Source organism: Muscardinus avellanarius, assembly GCF_963383645.1.
Source record: "Muscardinus avellanarius genome assembly, chromosome: 3".
Taxonomy (NCBI): Eukaryota; Metazoa; Chordata; class Mammalia; order Rodentia; family Gliridae; genus Muscardinus; species Muscardinus avellanarius.
The window spans coordinates 54,348,295-54,366,881 of NC_137788.1; the positions used below are offsets into that span (position 1 = coordinate 54,348,295).

At 40.3% G+C, this 18,587-nt stretch overlaps 1 pseudogene across 1 annotated transcript in view; it reads left to right on the forward strand.

Moving 5' to 3' along the window:
- The window catches only part of LOC308259553 (elongation factor 1-alpha 1-like), a 1,376-nt pseudogene extending 298 nt beyond the window's left edge, over nt 1–1,078 (forward strand). Inside the window, exon 1 of the transcript in view lies at nt 1–1,078. This exon is cut by the window's left edge and continues 298 nt beyond it. The product of the transcript in view is annotated as an elongation factor 1-alpha 1-like (transcript).
- The last annotated feature ends 17,509 nt before the right edge of the window (nt 1,079–18,587 follow it).

Genomic DNA, 18,587 nt, shown 5'->3' on the forward strand with positions numbered 1-18,587 from the left:
AAAACATGATTACAGGCACATCTCAAGCTGACTGTGCTGTCTTGATTATTGCTGCTGGTGTTGGTGAATTTGAAGCTGGCATCTCCAAGAATGGATAGACCCGTGAGCATGCCCTTCTGGCTTACACACTGGGTGTGAAACAACTGATTGTTGGTGTTAACAAAATGGATTCCACTGAGCCACCTCACAGCCAGAAGAGATACGAGGAAATCGTTAAGGAAGTCAGCACCTACATTAAGAAAATTGGCTACAACCCTGACACAGTAGCATTTGTGCCAATTTCTGGTTGGAATGGTGACAACATGCTAGAGCCAAGTGCTAATATGCCCTGGTTCAAAGGATGGAAAGTCACCCGTAAAGATGGCAGCGCCGGTGGAACCACACTGCTTGAAGCTTTGGATTGCATCTGCCACCAACTCGCCCAACTGACAAGCCTCTGCGGCTGCCCCTCCAGGATGTCTACAAAATTGGAGGTATTGGTCCTGTGCCTGTGGGCAGAGTGGAGACTGGTGTTCTCAAGCCTGGCATGGTGGTCACCTTTGCTCCAGTCAACGTCACAACTGAAGTAAAGTCTGTTGAAATGCACCATGAAGCTTTGAGTGAAGCTCTTCCTGGAGACAATGTGGGCTTCAATGTCAAGAACGTATCTGTGAAAGATGTTCGTCATGGCCACGTGGCTGGTGACAGCAAAAATGACCCACCAGTGGAAGCAGCTGGTTTCACTGCTCAGGTGATCATCCTGAACCATCCAGGCCAAATCAGTGCTGGCTATGCTCCTGTACTGGTTTGTCACACAGCTCACATTGCTTGCAAGTTTGTTGAGCTGAAAGAGAAGATTGACTGCCGTTCTAGTAAGAAGCTGGAAGATGGCCCTAAATTCTTGAAGTCTGGAGATGCTGCCTTTGTTGGTATGGTTCCAGGCAAGCCTATGTGTGTTGAGAGCTTCTCCGACTATCCTCCTCTGGGTCATTTTGCTGTTCGTGATATGAGACAGACAGTTGCTGTGGGCGTCATCAAAGCAATGGACAAGAAGGCTGCTGGAGCTGGCAAGGTCACCAAGTCTGCCCAGAAAGCTTAGAAGGCTAAATGAGTATTACCCCTAACACCTGCCACCCCACTCTTAATCAGTGGTGGAAGAATGGTCTCAGAACTGTTTGTCTCAATTGGCCATTTAAGTTTAAGAGTAAAAGACTGGTTAATGATAACAATTCATCGTAAAACCTTCAGAGGAAAAGGAAAATGTTTTGTGGACCATTTTTTTTTTGTGTGTGTGTGGCAGTTTTAAGTTATTAGTTTTTAAAATCAGTACTTTTTAATGGAAACACCTTGACCAAAAATCTCACAATTCTGAGACCCATTAAAACAAAAGTTTAATGAGAAAAAAATGTATTCAAACTTTATAAATTATAAATTAAAATAAGTACAAAATTAAAAAAATATTTTAGTATTTATCAAAAGTTATTTTTCCTCTGAAGCTGTCAATTTCATTTATTGGAAATTCAAAGTAAAATATATTTTTCACACTTTTCTTTTGGTGGTACTGGGGATGGAACCCAGGAGCCTTCTATCTCCGGGCTACACTCCTAGAACTATTTTATATTTTATTTGGAAACAGGGTCTCTTAAGCCAACTGAGGCTGGCTGCAAACCTGCAAGATCCTCCTGTCTCAGCCTCCCAAGCATGGGGATTACAAGCGTGCGCCACCACGCCTGGCCAAAGTAAAATATATTTTTAGTTAATAAAAATCAAAAGAATTCAAGTAAAATCGAATTCCCTTTAATATTTAAAATTTTTAAAGCCGGGTGTGGCTTTTTAATTTCACCATTCAGGAGGCTGAGACTGGAGGATTATGGTTTGTGGACAGCCTCAGCTATTACTTACTTAGTGAGGCCCTCTGCAACTTAGTGAGACCCTGTTTCAAAATAAAGAATAAAAAATAGGGCAGGGGATGTAGCTCGGAAGTCAAACGCCACTGGGTTCCATACCCAGACCTGCAAAAAAAAAAAAAAAAAAAAAAAAAATTAAAAAAAAATTTTTACTTAAGTCTTAGTAAATATTTTTATAAAGGTAAACCCATTTATAATTTTTTATTTTTTCGTGGTACTGGGGATGGAACCCAGGGGCATTCTACCTCTGAGTTATCCTCTATTTTTTATTCTTTATTTAGAAACGAGGTCTCACTAAGTTGCAGAAGGCCTCACTAAGTAGCTAAGGCTGTCTATGAACTGCAATCTTCCTATCTCAGCTTCTCAGGTACTGGGATTACAAACATGTGCCACCACACCCAGCCCATTTATAATTTTAATTTTTTGTAGTTGCTGGGGATTGAACCTAGGGACTAGTGTGTTCTAGGCAAGCACCCAACCATTGAGTGTACTTCCAGCCACTACTTACAGTGTTACTGTTCAATGCCTGTCTGGAATCAATGTAAACAAAAAGTATCCTACTTTATGAATTGTTGTGTACACACACACACACACACACACACACACACACACACATTTAAGAGTAATATGTAGCTAAGGGTAGTGCTGCACACCTATAATCCCAGTACTTGGGAGTTTGAGACAAGAGGATCACAGGTTCCAGGGCTGACTCAGCAATATAGCAAGACTCAGCAACCTAGCAAGTCTCTGTTTCATAAAACAAAACAAAAAACAGAGGTACTACACACACACACACACACACACACACACACACACACACTAAATTAAATAAAAATTAAAAGACTGAGAGTCCTGGGTGTTCAACCCCAGTATCACAAAGAGAGAGAGAGAGAGAAAGAGAGAGAGAGAGAGAGAGAGAGAGAGAGAGAGAGAGACACACAGAGGAAGAGGTGTAATATTTAATATTGCCAAATATGTCTCAGCCAAGTTTTAGTTATGTAGTCTACATAACAAATTGCCCCCACTCCATGGCTTGGAAGAATATTTATAATCTCCCAGCTTTGATGGGATAGAAATCTGGTATGGTCCAGGTGGGCCCTCTGCTTCCTGTTCTCTGTCAGCCCTGTGTCAAGGTGCTAGCCAAAGCCTGTGTTCTCATTGAAGGCGTGCTTTGGGGAGTTGCTGTTGACAGGATTCACGTCCTTGTCGGCTGTGAGACCGAGGACTTAGTCCCTCACTGGCCACTGACTATTGGTATTTGGCATCCTCAGTTCTTCGTCACTCAGGTTTCTTCAACAATAGCAGCTTGTTTCATCAGAGCATGTGAACTGATAAGGCAATAAAGAGATTGGCCAGCAAGATGGAAGTCAGAGTCTCCTAGAATCAAACCACGGAAGTGCCTTTTGCTGTATTCTATTTGTTAGAAACTATCCACAAGGTTCAGCCCACACTCAAGGGGAGGTGATTACATAAGGACAGTGGGATTGTTTACAAAAATACTAAAATGTTTAATTTTGCATTTATTTTCAGTATATATTTTATGAATCATTTTGTTTTTAATCCTTTAGACTATTGTACAACAGAACACAATTTATGTGAAAATCTCGATTTAGAGTAATGTGTTTAAAGTAACTGGAGAGCTGGGCGTGATGGTGCACGCTTGTAATCCTAGTACTTGGGAGGCTGAGACAGGAAGATCTAAGGTTCAAGGACAGCCTCGGCAACTTAGTGAGGTTCTCAGCAACCTAGTAAGACCTTGTTTCCAAATAAGAAATAAAATTGGTCTGGGGGTGTAGATCAGAGTTAGAATTCTTCTGGGTTCAATTCCAAGTACAAAAAAAATTTGACTGGAGATCATTTTAGAAGATTGCTTATCACAATCACCATATAGAACTGTTGCAAATACCATGCTAATTCATGAGCACCTCCAAACCACAAATCAGACTATGAACAAAAGCGGACTGTGAAAGCTTGATGCTACTGGGAATGTTTTTTTGCTACCTGAGGATCTACTGCACTCACGCTCTAGGAGGGGAGGGGTTGGACAAGTTAACTGATTGGCCTTCTCTTACCTCAGCGTTTTGCCACTTGAATCTTTTCTATACTTTAACTCTCACCACTAGAGAAACCCAGAAACCATTACAACATTTGAACACAGTTACCTTTCATAGGGCAAGAGATGCCGAAAGCATTCAAGCATTCTCTGCGTTTCCACAATGTTAGTAATGAGAACACATGTTTATGATTAGGGATGACACTAGGTCATTTAGGTCAGTACCTAAATGACAAATATATTCTTGTATTTATGTGTGTGTGTGTGTGGGCACGCACGTGTGCATTAGCGTGGGGATATAGGTTAGTGCTTCTCCTTGCTTGGATCTGATGGCAGAACTGATGCATTTAAGGCACTTGGAACCCAGTTGGTACTACATACTATTATTCTCCTTGGCTTTTTGAATACATCTTCACTTTGAAGTGATTTGAACTCGGATCCATATGACTTGCAAACTCACATTTAAAAATTTTTTTTATTACTTTCATTATTTTGAAAATTACTGTTTCCAATTATAAAATAAGTATATAAAGATTTAAACAATTTGTGAAATGAGAAAAAGCAGCAAGGAAAAATAATAATTGAAAATTACATCATCTAATGACAAACAGTGTTGACATTTTGATCGGTATTGCCCCATATCTTTTCTTCTAAGTGAATGCTTCATTTTATTTAACAGAATTGTGATTATTTTACAAGTATAATTTTTATCCAGCTGTTCTTGCTTACTGTTATGACGTAAGGCACATTTCCGTGATATTACAAACTATTCATAAACATTATTTTTAACAAGCCCATGCTCTTTTTTTGAACCTCACACTGCTTTCCAGGGAAAGACAGTGAGTCAAATATGTTAATAAACATTCCTCTACATTTCAGTAAGGCCCAGTTCCAAATTCCTCAGATTCTAAAAATAATCTCACACTTACTTTTCCTCTTCATAGTAAATTAACTATTTTTTTTGGTGCTTGAAGATTCAAGAATTCCATGGGTTTTCAAGAAGAGGAAAAAAAAATCTAACATCGGCAATTTATCACTTTAACCAAATGCCAGGTCTCAAACTGTGTGTATCTATTACCATATTTTCCTTCATTTGTTGAACACCTAGGTTGGTTTCATACTTTGGCTGTTGTGTATTGTGCTGTAAAGTGCAGATTTATACAGGATTTTTGTTCTGAAATCTCCAAGCTTGTGAATACTATCCTTCTTTGTGTGTGTGTGTGTGTGTGTGTGTGTGTGTGTGTGGTACTGGGGGTGGAACCCAGGGGCTTTTCTACCTCCGGGCTATACTCCCAGACCTATTTTTTACTTTATTTGGAAACAGGGTCTCACTAAGTTGCTGAGAGCCTCACTTGGTAGCTGAGGCTGCTTCGAACCTGTGAGATCCTCCTGTCTCAGCCTGCGAAGCGCTGGGATTACAAGGGCGTGCCACCACGCCCGGCTTGGTGAATACAATTCTATGTTCCTGTCATTCTTAGTTGTTTTTTATTTTTTATTTATTTTAGGTACTGAGGATAGAACCCAGGGGCATTCTACCTTCAAGCTATATGTCCTGCCTATTTTTTGTTCTTTATTTTGAAACAGGGTCTCACTGAGGTGCAGAGGGCCTCACTAATAGCTGAGGCTGGTTGTGAGCCGCGCTCCTCCATTCTCAGCCTCCCAAATGCTGGGATTACAAACTCGCGCCAGCACGCCCGGCTCTCTTTTTTAGTTACTTGTGCTTTGCTTTTCTCCCTCCAAAAATCTTCCCATTCCTTCTTAGATGCTCTAGTTCACCACGTCCTGATTCTCTTCACAGAATGCTTGCTTTGTCTCCTGGTTTGAAAATAAATGTTGTCTCTCCCCTGAAGATAGGTCTCTCTGCAACCTTCTTGAATTCACGCTTTGTTGTCTTTTTTTTTTGGTCTCATTTATTTCATGAGTCCTGGGTTTGGTGAGGAGTTCAATTTTCTCTTCCTTCTTCAGTGCTACATCTAAACCAGCATTCCACTGCTGTTTCTTTGAAGGATCCCATGACATGTGCAAATACCATTCTGCGCCCTATCTCATCTTTGTCACTTGTTGACTTCCTGGTTACTAGCTCAGACTCCACACCCGCATGGCTCAAAATCCTAAGGAAGCCAAGGTTTCCACTGTCCTTTAAAGCGGATGAGTATCAAAGGTACATATTCAGCTCAAATCGTTCCCTTACGCCATATAAACAATTGTCTCCCTGGGCATAGCTATGTCACAATTCTTAAACTTTTTTTCGTGTGTGTGTGGAACTGGAGATTGAACCCAGGGGCATTCTACCTCTAAGCTACATTGCCATCTCTATTTTATATTTTTATTTTAAAACAGTGTTTCACTAAGCCGGGTGTAGTGGCCCATGCTTGTAATACCAGCATTTGGGAGGTTCGCAGCCAGCCTCAGCTACTTAGCGAGGTCCTTTGCAACTCAGTTAGACCCTGTTTCAAAAACTAAAAAGACTAAAAATTAGGGCTGGGAGTGTAGCTCAGAGGTACAATGCCCTTGGGTTCCATCCTCAGTACTGTCAAAAATAAATAAATAAATAAATAAACAAATAAAATTTAAAAATTAAAAAAAAGTGTTTCACTAAATTGCAGACGGCCTTGAGTTGCTGAGGCTGGCCCTGAACCTGCCATTTCCCTGTCTCAGCTTCTCAAATACTGAAATTACAAGTGTGCACCACTGGCTTGTAACATTTCTAAGTCAACATGCAGAAAATTAAAAAGCTAGAAACCTGGAAGTCTCCCTTGATTTCTTTTCTCATTCCAATCTCCTCTTGGTTTTATTACCTTAATATCTCTGACCAATATTTCACTCTTCCCTTATTTTATTTTTTGGTACTGGGGATGGTACCAGGGGCATTTTATCCCAGCTATACTCCCAGCCCTATTTTTTTTATTCTTTATTTTGAAACAGGGTCTCACTGAGTTGCAAAGGGTCTCACTAAGTAGCCAAGGCTGTCTGTTATCTGCGATCTTCTTGTCTCAGCCTCCCAAATGCTGGCATTACAGCATGCACCACCGTGCCTGTAGATCTCCCATTTTATTATTTATTTATTTATTTATTTATTTATTTATTTATTTATTTGCAGTACTGGGGACGGAACCCAGGGTCATTCTACTGCCGAGCTACACCCTCAGCCCTATTTTTAATTCTTTATTTTGAAACAGGGTCTCACTGAGTTGCAAAGGGCCTCACTAAGTAGCTGAGACTGTGCACGAATCTCAATTCTCCTGTCTCAGCCTCCCAAGTACTGGGATTACAAACATGCACTACCACACCTGGCCTCCCATTTTTAAAAGCTAAATTATGAAACTGGGCATAGTGTCACACGCTTGTAATCCCAGCATTTGGGAGGCCGAGACAGGAAAATTGAGATTTGTGGATAGTCTTGGCTACTTAGTGAGGCCCTTTGCAACTCAGTGAGACCCTGTTTCCAAATAATAAAAAGTAGGGCTAGGGATGTAGCTCAGAGGTAGAATGCCCGGGTTCCATCCCCAGTACTGAAAAAAACAAAACAAAACAAAAATAAAAACACACCAAAACACTAAATTATGAAAGCAATGTCCTTACTGGTCTTATCAACCCAATCCATTCTTCCCACTGCAACCAGGAGCCTAAAATGCAATCTGATCATCACTCTCTCAATGGTTTCCTTCATTTCCATGTTAAAGTTCAAGGCCCTGATCATATTTTACAAAGCTCTAATCCATCTTTCCAGTTTTAACATACCATTCTTCTCTGCTGCCACCACCATTCTCATGTTCCGGAGATAATGAATTCACTAAGCGAGTTGAATCTCCTTCTGCCTTAGCTAGTTCCTATTTTTGCCATTCCTTAATTTGAGAGTAACTGACTTTCCTTGTTTTTTTTTTTTTTTTCTTCAATACTGGGGATCTGAGCTACACCCCCAGCCCTATTTTCAATTCTTTATTTTGAAACAGGGTCTCACTAAGTTGCAGAGGGCTTCACTAAGTAGCTGAGGCTGGCCTTGAACCTGTAATCCTCCTGTCTCAGCCTCCCGAGTACTGGGATTACCAGCATGCACCACCACGCCTGGTTTCCTTGTTTTCTTAATACCTTGTTCGTACATATGTCACAGCATTTATCACACGTATTGTAAAACTCTAAGCTCTGTATTTGAATTCTCTTTAAATTCCTAGGATCTAGCACAGTTTGGGTATTTAGAAAATATTAGTAGCTGTGAAGAGATCCTTGCTGCATTTCAAGCCTAAGGTTGTCTTTGTAACGCTTGCTGAAGTATGACTTCAAGGGATTACAAGCGAGCGCCACCACGCCCGGCAAAAAATATTTTTTTATTCTTTAGAAGTCTACAAGTTACTCATCTTCTCAAGGCTGTGTTCGGCTTATTGAAGTATAATATTTCCAATGAGGTATTCACGATACACAGCACATTTACTTACCTATTACATAGATCATTCATTTTTTTCAGGGTCTACAAAGGAGATGGTTGAGAAATATACTTGGTAAAAAGTTAATGATTAAAAGTTTAGAAGCTGGATGGGGTAGTTTATGCCTGTAATCCTAGTACATAGGAGGCGGAGACAGGAGGATTGCAGGTTTGAGGTCAGCCTCAGCAATTTAGTAAGATCCTGTTTCAAACGAAAAAATAAAATAGGGCCAGGGGACATAGCTCAGAGGCAGAAAGCCCCTGAAATTGATCTTCATACCACACACACATATACAGTTTACTTACAAAAATTTGGAGTTGTATCATTGTCAATTTTATTGGAATGCTCAGCCTACTTTCAAAGTAGAAAGTATCCCAGTATGTCTGAGATAAGATGGTGTTTACAATTAGAATACACACACAGACACACACACATACAGCAGTTAATTGTTGTCCTTCATGCCGGGTGTGGTGGTGGCACAGGTTTGTAATCCCAGCATTCGGGAGGCTGAGACAGGAGGATCCAGGTTCGCAGCCAGCCTCAGCTACTTAGTGAGGCCCTTTGCAACTCAGTGAGACCCTGTTTCCAAATAAAGAATAAAAAATAAGGCTGGAGGTGTAGCTTGAAGGTAGAATGCCTCTGGGTTCCAGCTCCAGTTCTGCAAAAAAAAAAAAAAAAAAAAAAAAATTTGTCCTTCATGATTATTGAATGTGGCATTCTGATTATTAAAATATTCTGGTTTTAATAGTTTTATTTTATTCTTGGTACTAGGAATTGAACCCAGGGATTTTCTCCTCTGATCTAGGTCCCCAAACCCTATTTTATTTTATTTTTTGGTGGTACTGGGGGTGGAACTCAGAGGCTTTCTACTTCCGGGCTATACTCCCAGCCTATTTTTTCTATTTTATTTGGAAACAGAGTCTCACTAAGTCATTGAGAGCCTCACTAAGTAGCTGAGGCTGGCTTCGAACCTGTGCGATCCTCCTGTCTCAGCCTCCCAAGCACAGGGATTACAAGCGTGTGCCACCACGCCCGGCATTCCTATTTTATTTTTTATTTTGAAATAGGGTCTAAGTTGTTGAGAGACTTTCTAAATTGCTGAGGTTGGCTTCAAACCTATGATCCTCCTGTTTCAGCCTCCCAAATACTGGGATTGCAGGCATGTACCACCCTAATTTTAAAAAAGGAAGGGTATTAAGAACAACCTACATGAAAACACAGAGCATGAATGAAAAGGAAATTTTAGGGCCTCAGTAATCAGTGAGAACTTCTACAAATATTAAGAGCTAGTTACTCTGTACAAAACATTGTGCTTAGGGATAAGAGCAACACAAATTTTTAAGATGCAGCTCCTGCCTTTTAGAAGGTGTGCTAGCTATTACAGAGTTCAGTTAACCAAATGCATAAGTGATTGTTAAGTCAATGTTACCTATATTTTACTTTGTTTTCCATTCTCTTAAAACTCTCTTCTCTGCTTTTTTTTCATTTAAATATTTTCTTTCTTTCTTTCTTTCTTTCTTTCTTTCTTTCTTTCTCTCTCTCTCTCTCTCTCTCTTTCTTTCTTTCTTTCTTTCTTTTTGGCGGGTTTGGGGATGGAACCCAGGGGCATTTGACCTCCAAGCTACACCCCCTGCCCTATTTTTTATTCTTTATTTTGAAACAGGGTCTCACTAAGTTGCAGAGGGCCTCACTAAGTAGCTGAGGCTGTCCGAGAACCGCGATCCTCCGGTTTCAGCCTCCCGAATGATGGGATTACAAGTGTGCGCCACCATGCCCGGCTTCCTTTAAATATTTTCTAATTATGAAAACTATTGATGTTTCAGAGATAGTTTACGGAGCTAGAAGCATGCATCATCTATTTGTTGAACATAAATGGACAGCTTGTTCAGTTTTAATCCTTCATTAGCAATTGGTTGAACAGGAAGTTGGTTATTTAGAGCAATTGGTTGAACAGGAAAGTTATTCAGAGGAGAGGATATTGCCAAGTGCTGCAGCTGGAAGAATTTTTAAAAGCATAAAGTCTATTACACAAATTATATGCTCTTTAAACTCGTTTTCATGTTCATTTACAAAGTTAATCATTAAAACGGCTTTAGAAATGTTTATCAAATATTTAGCATATTTTCAAAGCTTTAATACATTGCTATTAAGTGGGTACAATTATGTGTTTATTTTCTACAAATACCTATGAATATCAGATAACCTAATTACAGTTTATTAACATTATCTTTGAATTACTCCAATAGAAAGATGCTCTCTCACTGCATTTGTATTGTTTAGGTGCATGAGTACGGAAAGCAGCAGAATGTTTTCCATGATCATAGATTTTAAATATTTACTTGCTAGTGCTGCATAATTTAACACACTGGAGTTAGAAAGCCGTTTATATGTAGCTGATGTCATGTCAGTGTTACAGAATATAATGTCCCTCTGTGACTTCCATGTAAAGTGGTAAAAATGAAAGGTATTCTACTCCCTTTTCCTAACCAATTAAAATTGTTTTGCTATAAATCCATAGAATGCCAATGTTTGTTACCCAGTTTAATTCTGTATAATTATCATATAAATTATTTTATGAATCTGAGCATTGTTTCTCATGGCTTGCTAATGCAGCACACCAAAAATAAAATATTTGCATTCCTGTAATGCAAATCTTTATGGAAGTTGTGAAAAGGCATCCAGATGGCTTGTTAGATGCCATATCCTAAATAATCAGAAGTTCTGTGTTACAAAATATGGAAACACGGGCTATCTAACCAGGCAAGGAAACAGCAATCGTTTGCTCACTCTAACAAATGTTCCATTATTAATAAATATTCCATCTTGTCATAGCCTGATTGGTTATTTGGTTGTCCCACTACGTGAATAGAAAATAGCTGTAGTTACTCTACTCGTTTTTTTCCCCCCAATAGCACTGACTTTTTTATTCATTCACGTTAAGTCACCTGATATGATATCTGTTGCATTTAAATGCTCATTATAGTTACTCGGTTTTTGAAAATAATAATAAAAGTAAACTTACTCAAATCGCTAAAAACGTTTAAAGACTGAAAATCATGTTTCAAATTTAATTTTCGAAAATTTAACTCTGCATTCTGGAAGCTTTTCATTGCTATTTGGTTTCATGGTCCGATAGTACAGACTGTTAATTTTTTTACTTTTAGCTTCTACTATTTAGCAGTATGTCTGATAGTTCTTACTCCAACAGAATCTGTGGCACTGCAAAACGATATAGGATTACATTCTGCAACAATTGAGTAATTCCCTCAACACCTTTAAAAGTGAGGCCTCAAGACTGTTCTGTGTTTCAATCCTTGGAAAGAATCTGAATGTAAAAAACGAATGCGCATATCCCCGGGTGCTTTACAGGTATCTAACCTGCAGTCCTAACCATCCTTGGCCTGGCACACCCTTACCACAGGGTAAGAGAGAACGCTGGCATTTTTAGCCAGGTGGGGCTGGTACCCGGACCCGGGTAGTGCCGAATGAAGGGCGCTGTGCATGCCGGATCTTGTAGTCCATGCGCAGGAGGTAAATGCGAGGCCGTCGCATGGCATGCTGGTAGTTGAAGTCCAGTAGTTCAACAGACACTCATGGCAGCTGAAATAGTTTGTCTACCGAAGACTGCTTGCTTGTAGATGCCCCTCTGTCCTGAGCTCAGGGACTAGCGGTGGGGCGGGAGACTAAGAGGTGGGGAACGCGGCCGGCGGAAGCGTGCGGAGCGCGTGCCCGGAAGTGCGGGGCGGGGCGGGGCGAGGCGAGGCTGGCTACGGTGGCCGCGAGGGCGCTCCCTGCGGGTCGGCGAGCGCGCGGCGCCGGGGCGGCCGCTGCTGGGGCCGGCGTTTCTCCGGTCGGTGGTTCCTGCGGTTTGTGCAGTTCTCCAGGCCTTCTGTCTCGGTGAGGGTCCTCTGGAGGCTAGGGGAGTCGAGAAGGTTGGGACTTCGTGTCTCGGCTCCCGAGTGCCCGTGTTGTTGGCGGGTCCCCGCCCTGGCCGGCAGCCCGGAGGGTTGGCGCCTCCCGCGCCTGCTTTCTAGGGTCATTTGTCTTCTGACTCCTCCTCGCCCGGTCCCGGCTCCCGAGGTGATGACCGTAAGCCTTGCCGTGGGCAGCTGCTCTCCTGTCACTGACGTTTTCCTAGGTGCTCCAGGCACAACCGTGTCTCCTGAGCCGTCTCGTCCATTTTACTCCTCCTCCGTGCCAGTGCTCCCTTAAAAAAAAAGGGGGGGAAAAATTAAAAAATCGAATTCCCAAGATCTTAGGCTTCGCATACCTATTCTTTCCCCCCTTTATTGTCTTTGCCTCTGCTTCAAACTGTAGCACACTATTGGGATATGCTGATGCCTTTCCTCCCGAATATTCATGTTCACGCGGTTTATTTGGTGTTCGTTCACCCAAAGCTACCCACATCTCATGGCTTTCGAGGTTGGAGGTTCAGAATACATCCTTACATACGGCGACTTTGAATTTTGAGAGACTCAGTAGTCAACTCAGAATGATTCTGCTTTGAGTTTATATTTAGTAGGTTTATAGTTTTGTATTCATTACTTTCCCCACATGGGGTTCCTTGTTGTTCTCATCCCTATAGCTCTTTGTATTCGAATTACTTATTTGGACTTTTTCCTTTTTGGACTGTATGTCCCCAGTGAAATTTTGCAGTAGTCTTGTGTCAGTTCAAAGCATATACACACAGATCTTTCCTTCTTGCTTGTTTGTGATTTGTAATTAAATGACTTAAAGGGATTGGAAGGCCCTCAAAAGGTAAAGCTGATGTATTTTCTTAAGTTTTAAGTCGATAAATACTTCCCCTCTGAACAGTAGTTTCTAATTAGACCCATAATTGATGCTATATTGCACTGATTATTGGTTCACTTGCTATAAAATTTTGAGAACTGTTTGGTTAAAAGTTGGCAATATAAGGCATTGTTTAATAAAAAGTTAAAAGCCACTTAATTGATCTTTTCTATAAAGTGGGATGAAAATACATTGAAAAATGTATTTGTGATGATTTATTATGAAGTATTTCTGGATAACTTCTTTTCCTTTTGCGGGTCTGGGGATGGAACCCAGGGGGGTTCTACCTCCCAGCTACTCCCCCTGCCCTATTTTTATTCTTTATTTTGAAACAGGGTCTTAATAAGTTGCAGAGCGGAGCACTCACTAAGTAGTTGGGGCTGTCGGTGAAGCGCAGTCCACAGGTCTCAGGCTCCCAAGTACTGGGATTACAAGCGTGCACCGCCACGCCTCGTTTTTCTGGATAATTTGATAGCTTTGGTAGATGGTTTTGAATAATGTTCACCTTTTTGTGTGTGTGTGTGTGGTACTGGGAATTGAACCCAGGGACATTCTACCTCTGAGCTACACACCCAACCATATTTATTTATTTTGAAACAGGGTCTAAGTTTTTGAGGCTGGCCTCAAACCAGTGATCCTCCAATCTCAGCCTCTCAAGTACTGGGATTAAAGATATGTGCCCCAATGTCTGGCTAGTTCAATTGTTTTTTTTTTTTTTTTATGGTGGTACTGGGGGTGGAACCCAGGGGCTTTTCTACTTCTGGGTTATACTCCCAGACCTATTTTATATTTTATTTGGAAACAGGGTCTCATTAAGTTGCTGAGAGCCTCACTAAGTAACTGAGGCTGGCTTTGAACCTGTGCTATCCTCCTGTCTCAGCCTTCCAAGCGCTGGGATTACAAGCGTGTGCCACTACGCCTGGCTAGTTCAGTTGTTTTTAAATTGTACCACAGCTGCGAAAATTTGTTGTGTACCCTGGAATATATACAGAACGTTAGTTCATCAAATACTTGCTGAGCAGCTGTTACAAGCCAGATACTGTCCTCGGTGCTGATGATAGAGGAGTGAGCAAAAGAGACAGATGCTCTTGTTCTTTAGGAGGTTTATGTTCTATTAGAATGTGTGAAATATAAACCTCACCTTCAAGAAGCAGAAAGGATAGCCCATAAGCATTAGATTTTATGTGTTTTAGAATGTTAAAGCAGAAATGAAACAGGAAGGTTTCATGAAGGTGAAATTTAATCTGGAACTAAAAGAGTAGGAAGGGATTTTGCAGCCAGAAATTGGGAGGATAGTAATTCCAGATGGAAGCATAAAATGAACAAAATTCCCAAGCTAAACTGTAGGGATTAGAGATTAGAAAGAGGAACAAGTAGCAAACTGCTTTGTATCTTTGTTGTAGGTATGCAGTGTTGGTTGAATTTGAAAAAAAAATGCTTAAATGAATGAAGCTATGGTAGGAGCTCAGATGTGTGGTAATGAGGAATCGGGTGGATTTAGAGTGATCATGTTGAAAATAGAAGAAAGGAATGAATTTGAGAGCAGTTGATGAAAAATCAATAGGATTGTTAATTACTGATTGTTGGTGTTAGTGGTCAAGGGAGAAGAAAGACCAGATTATCAGGTTTTTTTTTTTTTTTTTTTGGTGGTACTGGGGGTGGAACCCAGAGGCTTTCTACCTCCGGGCTATACTCCCAGACCTATTTTTTTTTAATATTTTATTTGGAAACAGGGTCTCACTAAGTTGCTGAGAGCCTCACTGAGTAGCTGAGGCAGGTTTCGAACCTGTGCGATCTCCTGTCTCAGCCTCCCAAATGCAGGGATTACAAGTGTGTGCCACCACGCCCGGCTCTGATTATCAGGTTTTAATTGAGTAGGCCAGCCAGGTCAATTGGAAATCATGAGGCTTTTTTTCCCCTTCAATTCCCAAATATATTATTATTCTATGAATCACTAGGAGAAAAAATATCAAACATATCAAGATTGTCATTGGGCCGGGTGTGGTGGCACAGGTTTGTAATCCCAGCATTCGGGAGGTGGAGGCTGGAGGATCACAGTTCCTGGACAGCCTCAGCTACTTAGTGATGCCCTTCCCATCTCAGTGAGACCCTGTTTCAAAAAAAAAAAAAAAAAAAAAAAAGATTGTCAGTGGTAAGATGCATTCAGTTTCAGAGTTAAATGTAAAAGGTTTTTTTTTTTTTTTTTTTTTGTGGGTCTGAGGATGGAATCCAGAGGCATTTGACCTCCGAGCTATACCCCCTGCCCAATTTTTTTATTCTTTATTTTGAAACAGGGTCTCACTGAGTTGTGGAGGGCTTCACTAAGTAGCTGAGGCTGTCCGCCAACTGTGATCCTCCAGTCTCAGCCTCCCGAATGCTGGGATTATAAGCGAATGCTGTGATTATAAGTGTGCGCCACCACACCCGGCTTTGAATGTAAAAGTTTTTGATCTAGATAGAATTGATGTCATAAAGTATTCCTTGTAATGGTTGACAAGCTTTATAACCACATTGTTTTTACTTTTTGGATTTTCTATAAATAAATTTGTAATCTTTGACACATTCAATCACTTAACATGCACTTATAATAGCTACTCTTCTAGGCCATAATGATATAATAGAGAATAAATATAGTCTCTACCCTTATAGAATTTGCTGTATGATAGTGGAAGCAGACATAAATCAAATACTCAAGGAAATATAAAGTAACAGTTATGTTAAGTGCTATTTAAAAAAGAATTTCGCTGGGCGTGGTGGCGCATACCTGTAATCCCAGTACTTGGAAGACTGGGACTGGAGGATGGCAGGTTCAAGGATAGCCTTAGCAAGTAGTGAGATTCTCATCAACCCAGGAGACCCTGTTTCAAAATAAAAATATGATAGAGTTAGGGGTGTATCTTAGAGGTAGAATGCCCCTGGGTTTAATCCCCAGTACCATAAAGAAACAAAAAACCAAAAGGACTTGAGCCTGGCGTGATGGTGCATGCCTGTAATCCCAGTGCTTGGAAGGTTAAGTGCAGGTTCTAAGCCAACCTCAGCAATTTAGCCACGCCCTCAGCAATTTAGTGACACCCTACTTCAAAATAAAAATAAAATAAAATAGGGCTGGGGGTATAGCTCAGAGGTAGAATACCTCTGGGGTCAATCTCCAGTACAAAAAAAAAAAAAAAAAAAAAAGAACTTGATGGTATTTATTCAGAGGAAGAACTGGTTATAGAGGAAATAAGATTGAAAGACTAGTTAGGAGATTCTTGGAATAGCACAGGTGAAATTATCTGCAGAAGGTGAAGATAGAGGTGGATGGATTCCAGAGATGTTTAGGAAGTAGAACTGGGTGACGGATTAGACTAAGACACGAGGAAGAGTAAGATGTCATTGGCTACCCCAAATTTTTGTGTTATAAAATTAGATTGTAGTGTAATTTACTGAGTGTGAGAACATTGGAAGAGGACCAAGTTTAGGAGGACATGCTTTGTTTATCAATATTTTTTATTGTGGCAGCAGTGTTCAAGGTTAATTTCTTGGTTATTTTCTCCCTTTTGGGTCAGCTTAATACATTTGTTTTTTTTTTTTTTTTTGTGGTACTGGGGTTTCTGGAAGCCCTTCTACCTCCGGGCTACACTCCCAGACCTATTTTTACATTTTTATTTGGAAACAGGGTCTCCTAAGCCAGCACACATGGCTGGCTTCGAACCTGCACGATCCTCCTGTCTCTGCCTCCCAAGCGCGGGGATTACAAGCGTGCGCCACCACGCCCGGCTCAGCTTAATACATTTGAAGTAATGGATTCTATGCAGCATTATTTTTTCCCCTCTTGGATGAGCCAGGTGAAGTTTTAGAGGAAATCATCTGGAAATAAGTTTCTGTTTTGAAATAAGTATCACATATTAAAACTTTATATAAATAAGTAACTGAGTAATACAGTTGTAATGTTTTTGCTTGGAATTTGACAATAAATTAGGCATCTGGTTAAATTCTAATTTTGCTTACTTGATCCATATGTAAACATAAATATATATTAGGAAAACATGCTTTTTAGTTTTTTTTGAAATGTCTTATGCAATTTTTATAGCTATTCAATACAGTCAGTATAAATTTTACATTTCATAATGAAGTGATAGAATATAGAACAAAGAGCATGGGCTTTGGAGTCAGACTGTCTGAATTCAAGGCTTCTTATAATTTACTGGCAGTATGACCTTGCAGAAGGTATATAGTTTTTCCAAACCTTTGTTGTTTTATTTATAAGATGAGGATAATAATATTTCCTGCCATATCCTGGTTGTGAGATCATATATGTCCACAGGCTAACAACATTTGTGATACAGAATTATTATTACTATTATTATTGTGATATTGGGTATTAGATCATCTAGATTTTTGTGAAAATGGTTTAGTTTTAGGGCTTTGAATAACAAACTTAATTTTTTTTGTGTGGTACTGGAGGTTGGAACCCAGGGGCTTTCTACCTCCGGCCTACACCCCCAGTGCTATTTTTTATAATTTATTTGGAAACAGGGTCTCACTAAGTAGCTGAGGCTGGCTTTGAACCTATGTGATCCTCCTGTCTCAGCCTCCCAAGCACTGGGATTTTAAACATGTGCCACCACACCTGGCTTAGCAAACTCAATTTGAAAAAGAATTTTGTTTGGTAGTTGTACTTGGGGGAAATATTATGTAAGGTAGCTTTGCTTATCTACTATTATTCTAGATGAGTCAGCACCCGTTAACGTTTAATGGAATCCTTAGTAGAGATTGTGTGGATTGTGTATCCTAGAAAATTAATGGTGGATTGGTTTGTGATTAATCATTATTTGTTAATATTATTACAACTCAATTTTTAGCCAACCCTTTTTATTCTTTGCACTCCTTTTAGCCCTTAGTGATAGGGTGAAAGTCTGTAGAGTGGAAATTCCACTCGACTTTTTTCCTCCACTTATTTTCTTTTAAAAGTTTCAAAACCATAGCGCCGGGCGTGGTGGCGCACGCTTGTAATCCCCGCACTTGGGAGGCGGAGACAGGAGGATCGCGCTGGTTCGGAGTCAGCCACGCAGGCTTAAGAGACCCTGTTTCCAAATAAAAAAGTTAAAAAATAGATCTGGGAGTGTAGCCCGTGGGAGTGTAGTCCGGAGGTAAAAGGGCTTCCAGGAACCCCAGTACCACCAAAAAAAAAAAAAAAAAAAAAGTTTCAAAACCATAAAATGTTGAATGAGTGGCACAGCAAACATCTACACTGTGTGTTCTCCACCTGGATTTATTAGTTAACAGTGTGCTTCATTTGGGTTCATGCTTCTGGTTGTGCAGAGTGCTCTCAGTATATAAATATACATATACACTTTTTTCTTTCTTTTTTTTGTGGTACTGGGGATGGAACTCTTTTACTTCCGCTATACTCCCAGACCTATTTTTTAATATTTTATTTGGAAACAGGGTCTC